This window comes from Macrobrachium rosenbergii, chromosome 16 (genome assembly GCF_040412425.1).
Source record: "Macrobrachium rosenbergii isolate ZJJX-2024 chromosome 16, ASM4041242v1, whole genome shotgun sequence".
NCBI lineage: Eukaryota > Metazoa > Arthropoda > Malacostraca > Decapoda > Palaemonidae > Macrobrachium > Macrobrachium rosenbergii.
The window spans coordinates 53822019-53828798 of NC_089756.1; the positions used below are offsets into that span (position 1 = coordinate 53822019).

Consider the following 6780-nt stretch of genomic DNA (forward strand, 5'->3'; position numbering starts at 1 on the left):
AATATCCAAGAAGCTCAACGTAGGGGCCCACATTGTTGACAGTTTTTTTGTAGGTTGAGAGATTATGTATTTGTTTTGTGTTAATTAGGTTTAAAGTTTATTTTTCCAAATTTTGTACATCCCAAAAATGCACCTAGGATGATATTGCAGCTGTTTTTGCTTACAGTGCAAGGAACCTCAGTTCTGGTGACTTGCACTTTAATAACAATAAATCTATAATCTTATCACTTGCATCATTTAAGAACCCTTTAAATATTGAACTGGATAGTGACAACACATTAAACCAAGAATGCTTTTGTCAGAAAGCTAGCAGCTGTATGTGCATGGTAAATTGTACCCGATACCAAGAAAATGAAAATACACTTCTTATTGACTTAATGAAATATGAAAATATAACTTATATGTTTGCCTTTAAAAAGGAACACTAATGGATTTATTTATTTTTTGGTTCATCCTGAAAAAAATATTCAATGGCAAAAGCAATCTAGGGTTAAAAAGAAGTAATTCATTCTAGATTACTAGAATTGACTGAAAGGATAAAGGATAAATATTTTTTACATAAGATTTATTCAGGAACTCTTACCATAGTTGTCAATCTGACACCTTGAGAAAGACATGACTGTTGTACTTGCAAGATAAAAATGGTGATAAAATATTTGAATACAACTGTGCTTCAGGTCAAATCAGAACACCATTATTTAGAACTTCACTTATGATGTCTAATACAAATTATTCAGAAACACTAGTTTAAGAATTATATCATAACAGGCTGCCAACGCAAGAGCCAGTGTCCTGCAGAAGGCGAGGGCAATCTTTAAGTTGATCTTGATTGTATTGTAGAAGAAACACCACTTTCTAATTGTGCTGAGGTTAAAGGCAGTGGCTCCGTAATACCTGAAAATAATAAGTAAATAAATAAATAATTGATCTACTGCACCTTAGATGTAAATCTCTTCTGCAGCACACACACACACACACACACACATATATATATATATATATATATATATATATATATATATATATATATATATATATATATATATATATATATATATATATATATATATATATATATATATATATATATATACATTACATACATATATATTATTATACAATTATATACATATATATATTGAAAAATTGCTAAAATTACTTGTGTTGCATTAGATACTTCATTAATTACACCATCTTCTAGCACAGTATTGCTTCTAGGCTTAAATATGTGCAAACCAGTGAAAGATGCTAGGCTATAAAATCTTTTGGGCACTAAATAGTAAGCTATTTAAGAGGCCTACCCGTGATTTTAAAAGCTTTACTGAAATCTGGCAAATCAACATATTCACATAACCTTCCAACTAAGCGTTCACACTTCTGAACTGAGTATACAAGTGCTGGAACCTTTAGGGTCACACAGCATTAAAATGTTATCTTAAACCCAGCCATCAATAATAAAAACATAACCATTTTGTTTTCCCCAAAGGCATTACAAACTTTCCTGACAGGAAGAGTGTAATGGCCATCAAAAGTTGAAGGTTCACTAGTTTATATATTTCATTCTTGAAAACATCAGAGCACTTACTTATTGTAACATCACGTATGGGCTCTTCTGTTTCATCAACTTGATGAAATGTTTCAATCACATCTTGTCCCTGGTTAATTCTTCTGTCATCAGTGATGCAGCTATGACAAACTCTTCAGAAGACTTTCGAAGAAATGGTGGAGGACCACCACCAGTTCTGCATAAATTCTTCTTGATGGCAGCATCTACCTGCTTCACTCTAGTAAATAAAAAAAATATATTAGAATAAAAATATGTTTCCCATTGGTTTTCTAATTTATTCTAACGACTGTGACTTTAAAAACGGATTGCAATGAAATTTCAAAATATAACAAAAAACCTACTGTCCTGTGTACTTCTCTTCCACCTCCAGAATAATAAGTTAGAACATCTATCGCATGTTTGAATTCATAAGAAAAGTCATTTAAGCATTTACACAAATATTAATGAGCACTTAAGAAAATAAGGTGAGCTTTGTGTGGCTGGAAAAGTGAGCTGCACATTATAAAGCATAATAATACCACCTAAGCTAATATAGTCTAGCCTAAGCAGTTCACATACCTGCCACAATGTATCGTAGCCTTGCATACTGGTAGGCATTATGCAGGCTTCAGACATGCTAGCCTACGTGTGAACTCAACTTAAAAAAAAAAAAAGGGCTAGCCTATTTCAGGTGTCATCCTACTCCAAATCATTTGACCACCTGCAGACAACAGCCAAGATCTCAAATGTCAGCCTAAACTTTTATTAAAACAATCATTTAGCCTAGTTTGCAAGCAGGTATCACAAGTTAAAACAGTTTTATAATTTGGAAAACCTCGTATACCCATAAGAAAATAGCCAAAGTTTTACCATCACTTTTTAAAATACGAATAAACTGGCTGTAAGCTAATGAATGCTTAGTTTACTTGCAAATCTACCCAATAACAATACGATAATACTACTGTGTGCTCCAGCCCCTTCTATCCACCATGAAAATAAATTGTAAGACCCTCCACATAGCTATTCTGAGCCTAAATTAGAATATTACCCAAATTTCCTAATAAAAGACATTAATAGTTACAAATTCACGTCAAATTATACAAACCTAATGCCTGATACACCAACTGCTTTTGTAATAAGCTGGACATTACTGACCTAACCTCTCCTTGAGCACCCATGCTTATTTAGCTTGGGGCTATGCCCCCTCAGACCCCCTATGATTTGGTTAGCCTAACCTTACTTAACCTATTCTAATATGTTCCATTCTATTTATTTGAAGATTAATATATTTATATAATATAATAGCTTTAGATGATAAACTGGTGTTCCCTTGGATAAGCTAGGCTAGGCTAGCCTCATGTGATTATTATTAACAATTTAACAGGCAGCACAAGCCTAGGCCTTCCATAGCCTAAATTTCTTTTAACCTAACTGGTAGTTTACACACCATTTTGCTCACAGCAGCCTAAAGTTGCCCTGACTACAATTACAAAACAAAAATGCTTTCTTACCTGCGGTTTACATGGTCGAAACAGCGCTTGACTGCATTCATGAACGAGGAGGTTGGTCAGGATACATGGCGTTAAACTAGTGTTACATCTTCCCACGGCCCCTCACGGTTTTCTCCAAAGTTCTGCTTCCTGTAGATCGGTCGGTGATCACATTCTCATGCTCCTTTATTAAATTAAGAAGCATTAAACGCTGAGAATCAGCTATTGGGGGTGCATGCTCCATATTCCTGTTTAGTTGCTTGCGTATTTCCCGACTTTGTTTACATTTTCGCGCGGAATCAGGACAGCAAATATCAAGTAAAAAAAATATACTACAGATATGCAGTATCTTTTTCTAATAAATAATAAAGACATAAGGACATATTAATTCAATATCATTGTAATAAAAGAAATTGCCTATGATACTGATACAGCCTTGTAATCATCGATTCCAGGCATTTCATTCCCAGTAACCGCATATGTTGGTAAACCTGCTTAACCAGCGATGCGATGCGATGGAGTTGAGGCCGTCGTACGATTTCTGGATACCACGATAGTTCTTCGTTTGGGACCATACAACCGCGATCGCCTTCGTATTGACAAATGCGATCGCATGGTTTCTGGATACCAGCCCTTCTCCCACTACTGAGTTAGCTGCTATAAATGGTCCCAGTGTATAGCAGTCGTCATAAAGATCTTGGAGATCTTTATTGGCAGACAAATCCAAGTTTCTGTGTCTGAAGACAGCTGCCAACGTGCTCCTGTATCCCTTAATAGTCGAGGCTGAAAAGTTCCATCTCCTCTTAAGATGAAGAAAATCCGCTGTCTGGGTCACAGAGGTACTGGAAGAGGAAATGGAGTTGTCCTTACACCATCTTCTAAAAATATCCCACTTGGATTGGTACACCTTGATGGTAGATTACCTCCTTGCTCTTGCGATTGCTCAAGCTGCCTTCTTCGAAAAACCTCTAGCTCTTGTGAGTTTTTCGATAGTCTGAAGGCAGTCAGCTGTAGACCTTGGAGGTTTTGGTGATACCTTTCCAAGTGGGGTTGTTTGAGTAGATCTGGTCTTAGAGGCAGACTTCTCGGTGTGTCCACCATCCATTCCCGCACCTCTGTGAACCATTCTCTTGTTGGCCAAAAGGGGACCACTAGAGTCATCCTGGTGCTCTTGTGGGACACGAACTTTTGAATGACTTTGTTTATAATCTTGAACGGGGGAAAAGCGTAAACATCTAGACTGGACCAATCTAAGAGGAACGCATCTATGTACGTTGCCTCGGGATCTGGTACGGGAGAACAGTACATCTCCATCCTTTTCGTTTGTGCTGTGGCGAAGAGGTCTATGCATGGATGTCCCCAAATCCACCACAAATCTTTGCGGACGTCTTGATGAAGAGTCCATTCTGTTGCCAGGACTTGACCTTTCCTGCTCAGACTGTCTGCTCTCACATTCCTTTCCCCTTGAATGAATCGTGTCAATAAAATCACATTCTTCTCTTTCGCCCAGAGAAGGAGTTTCCTCGACGTCTCGTACAATGACCTGGAGTGGGTTCCGCCTTGTTTGTTGATGTAGGCCAATGCCATCGTGTTGTCAGAGTTGACCTGCATGACCTTGTCCCGAACTGAGTGCTCGAACTCTTTGAGGGCTAAAAAGATTGCAGTCAGCTCCTTTTGATTTATGTGGAGCTTCTCTTGCCCTCTGGTCCAGGACCCCGATACCTCCATCTTTCCCAGTGTTGCTCCCCACCCCGAGTCCGATGCGTCGGAGAACAACATTAGGCCTGGGTTCCTCTGTTTTAATGAAAGGCCTTCCTGAAGCTTGACGGGGTCGTTCCACCACTGAAGGCATTGTTTCATCATCTCTGAAATGGGGATACACTCTGTCTCTAACCTCTCTTCTCTGCTCCAATACCGATTGAGGTGGAATTGAAGTGGGCGAAGGTTTAGTCTTCCTAAGGAAACAAACTGCTCTAGTGAGGAAAGGGTCCCCAGCAGACTCATCCACTCCCTTGCTGAGCACGTCTGTTTCCCCAGAAAGTCCTGTAGTTTTACCAAGGCCTGTTCCATCCTTGATGGTGACGGAAAAGCCCGAAAATCCCGAGACTGAATCCTCATCCCAAGGTACAGGATCTCTTGGGATGGGGTTAGTTGCGACTTCTGTCTGTTTACCAGAAGTCCTAGTTCCTCTGATAAACAGATCGTCGTTTGAAGATCCTCCAGACAGCAATTGAAGGAAGGAGCTCTGAGGAGCCAGTCGTCCAGATACAGAGAGGCCCTGATGCCTCTCGTGTGCAGCATTCCCGCTACATTTGACATCAGTCTCGTGAATATTTGGGGCGCAGTGCTTAGGCCGAAGCAAAGAGCCCGAAACTGGAACACCTCTTCCTTGAAGACGAATCTCAAGTATTTCTTGGAGCCCGGGTGGATAGGGATGTGGAAATATGCATCCTGAAGATCCAAGGAAACCATCCAGTCGTGTTGTCTGACTGCTGCTAACACTGATTTCGTTGTCTCCATGGTGAACTTCGTCTTTTGTACAAAGACGTTGAGGGCACTCACGTCCAGTACTGGTCTCCACCCCCCTGAGCTCTTGGGAACCAGGAAAAGTCGGTTGTAAAACCCCGGAGAATCCAGATTTCGTACTCTCTCTATTGCGTTCTTCTGCAATAATATAGATACTTGCTGTTGAATCGCCTGTGCCTTGGATTCGTCTCTGTATCTGGGAGACAGATCTATCGGTTTGTCTGCCAAAGGAGGCTTTCTTAGGAAAGGGATTTTGTACCCATCCTTGAGTAGTTGAATGGACCCACATTCTCCCACACCTGCCAGAAGTTGGACAGCCTGGCACCTACTGCTGCTTGCAGGAGAAGATAGTCAGGTCCTGCTTCTTCCCTGTCTAGAGCCTCTTCTCGTTGTCGTTCTTCTACCCGCCCTAGCGGAACCTCTACCGGAGGGCCGACCACGAAAGGGCTGAGACACCTGAAACACAGGAGCCTCAGCCTTACTCTTTTTAGCGATGAAAGTCGTTGGTAGGACTTTTCTTGCTGTTTTAGATATCAGATCTTGCGTGGTTTTCTGGGCCAAGGATGAAGAGACCTCTTACTAATTCTTGAGGGAAGAGGTGAGAGGAAAAAAGGGCATAAATCAGTTTGATTTTTGACTGGATGTGACCCCATTAGCTAGGAAAAAAGAGCAAAGATGGGCCCTTTTCTTCTTCAGGATTCCTGCTGAGAAAAGATGAAAATCCTTTTAACATTTAATTTTACAAAAAGAAGAATTTGGCACCATCTCTGATTCCTTTATCCATACACGACATCAGATATACAAGTTCTTCTTGATCTATTGGGTCTAGTCAGGTGACCTGAATAATCCCATCTTTCTTCCTAAAGCTCCCAGGGTCCAGTCCAGAAAATTAAAGACTTCAAAGGCCCTAAAAATTCCTTTGAGGAGGTGGTCCAACTCTGATGTTGACCAACAAAACTTCGTTTTCTCCATGGCCACTCGACGAGAAGAGTCAACAAGATTCGAGAAGTCTCCCTGGGAAGAGGCAGGTATTCCGAGGCCGAACGATTCTCCAGTTCTTTTTTATTACTTTTACTCTGCAGGTCAGTGGAGGACATTATAACTTTCCAGTTGCCCTTCGAGCTGGAGGAAAAGCAAAGACTGTCTTTCCTTGTTCCTTCTTCGAAAGCATCCACTCATTCATAACTTTAAGCGCTCTCTTGGACGAGCGGGACAAAA

The 6780-nt window shown here is 40.3% G+C and overlaps 1 long non-coding RNA gene across 1 annotated transcript; it reads right to left on the reverse strand.

Moving 5' to 3' along the window:
* Positions 1 to 272: 272 nt before the first annotated feature.
* Positions 273 to 3661, reverse strand: LOC136847035 (uncharacterized). The gene is made up of 3 exons (XR_010855596.1): positions 3058 to 3661; positions 1586 to 1784; positions 273 to 894 (listed from the first exon to the last, which is right to left on the reverse strand). It is a non-coding gene; the product is annotated as an uncharacterized lncRNA (long non-coding RNA).
* Between the last annotated feature and the right edge of the window lie 3119 nt (positions 3662 to 6780).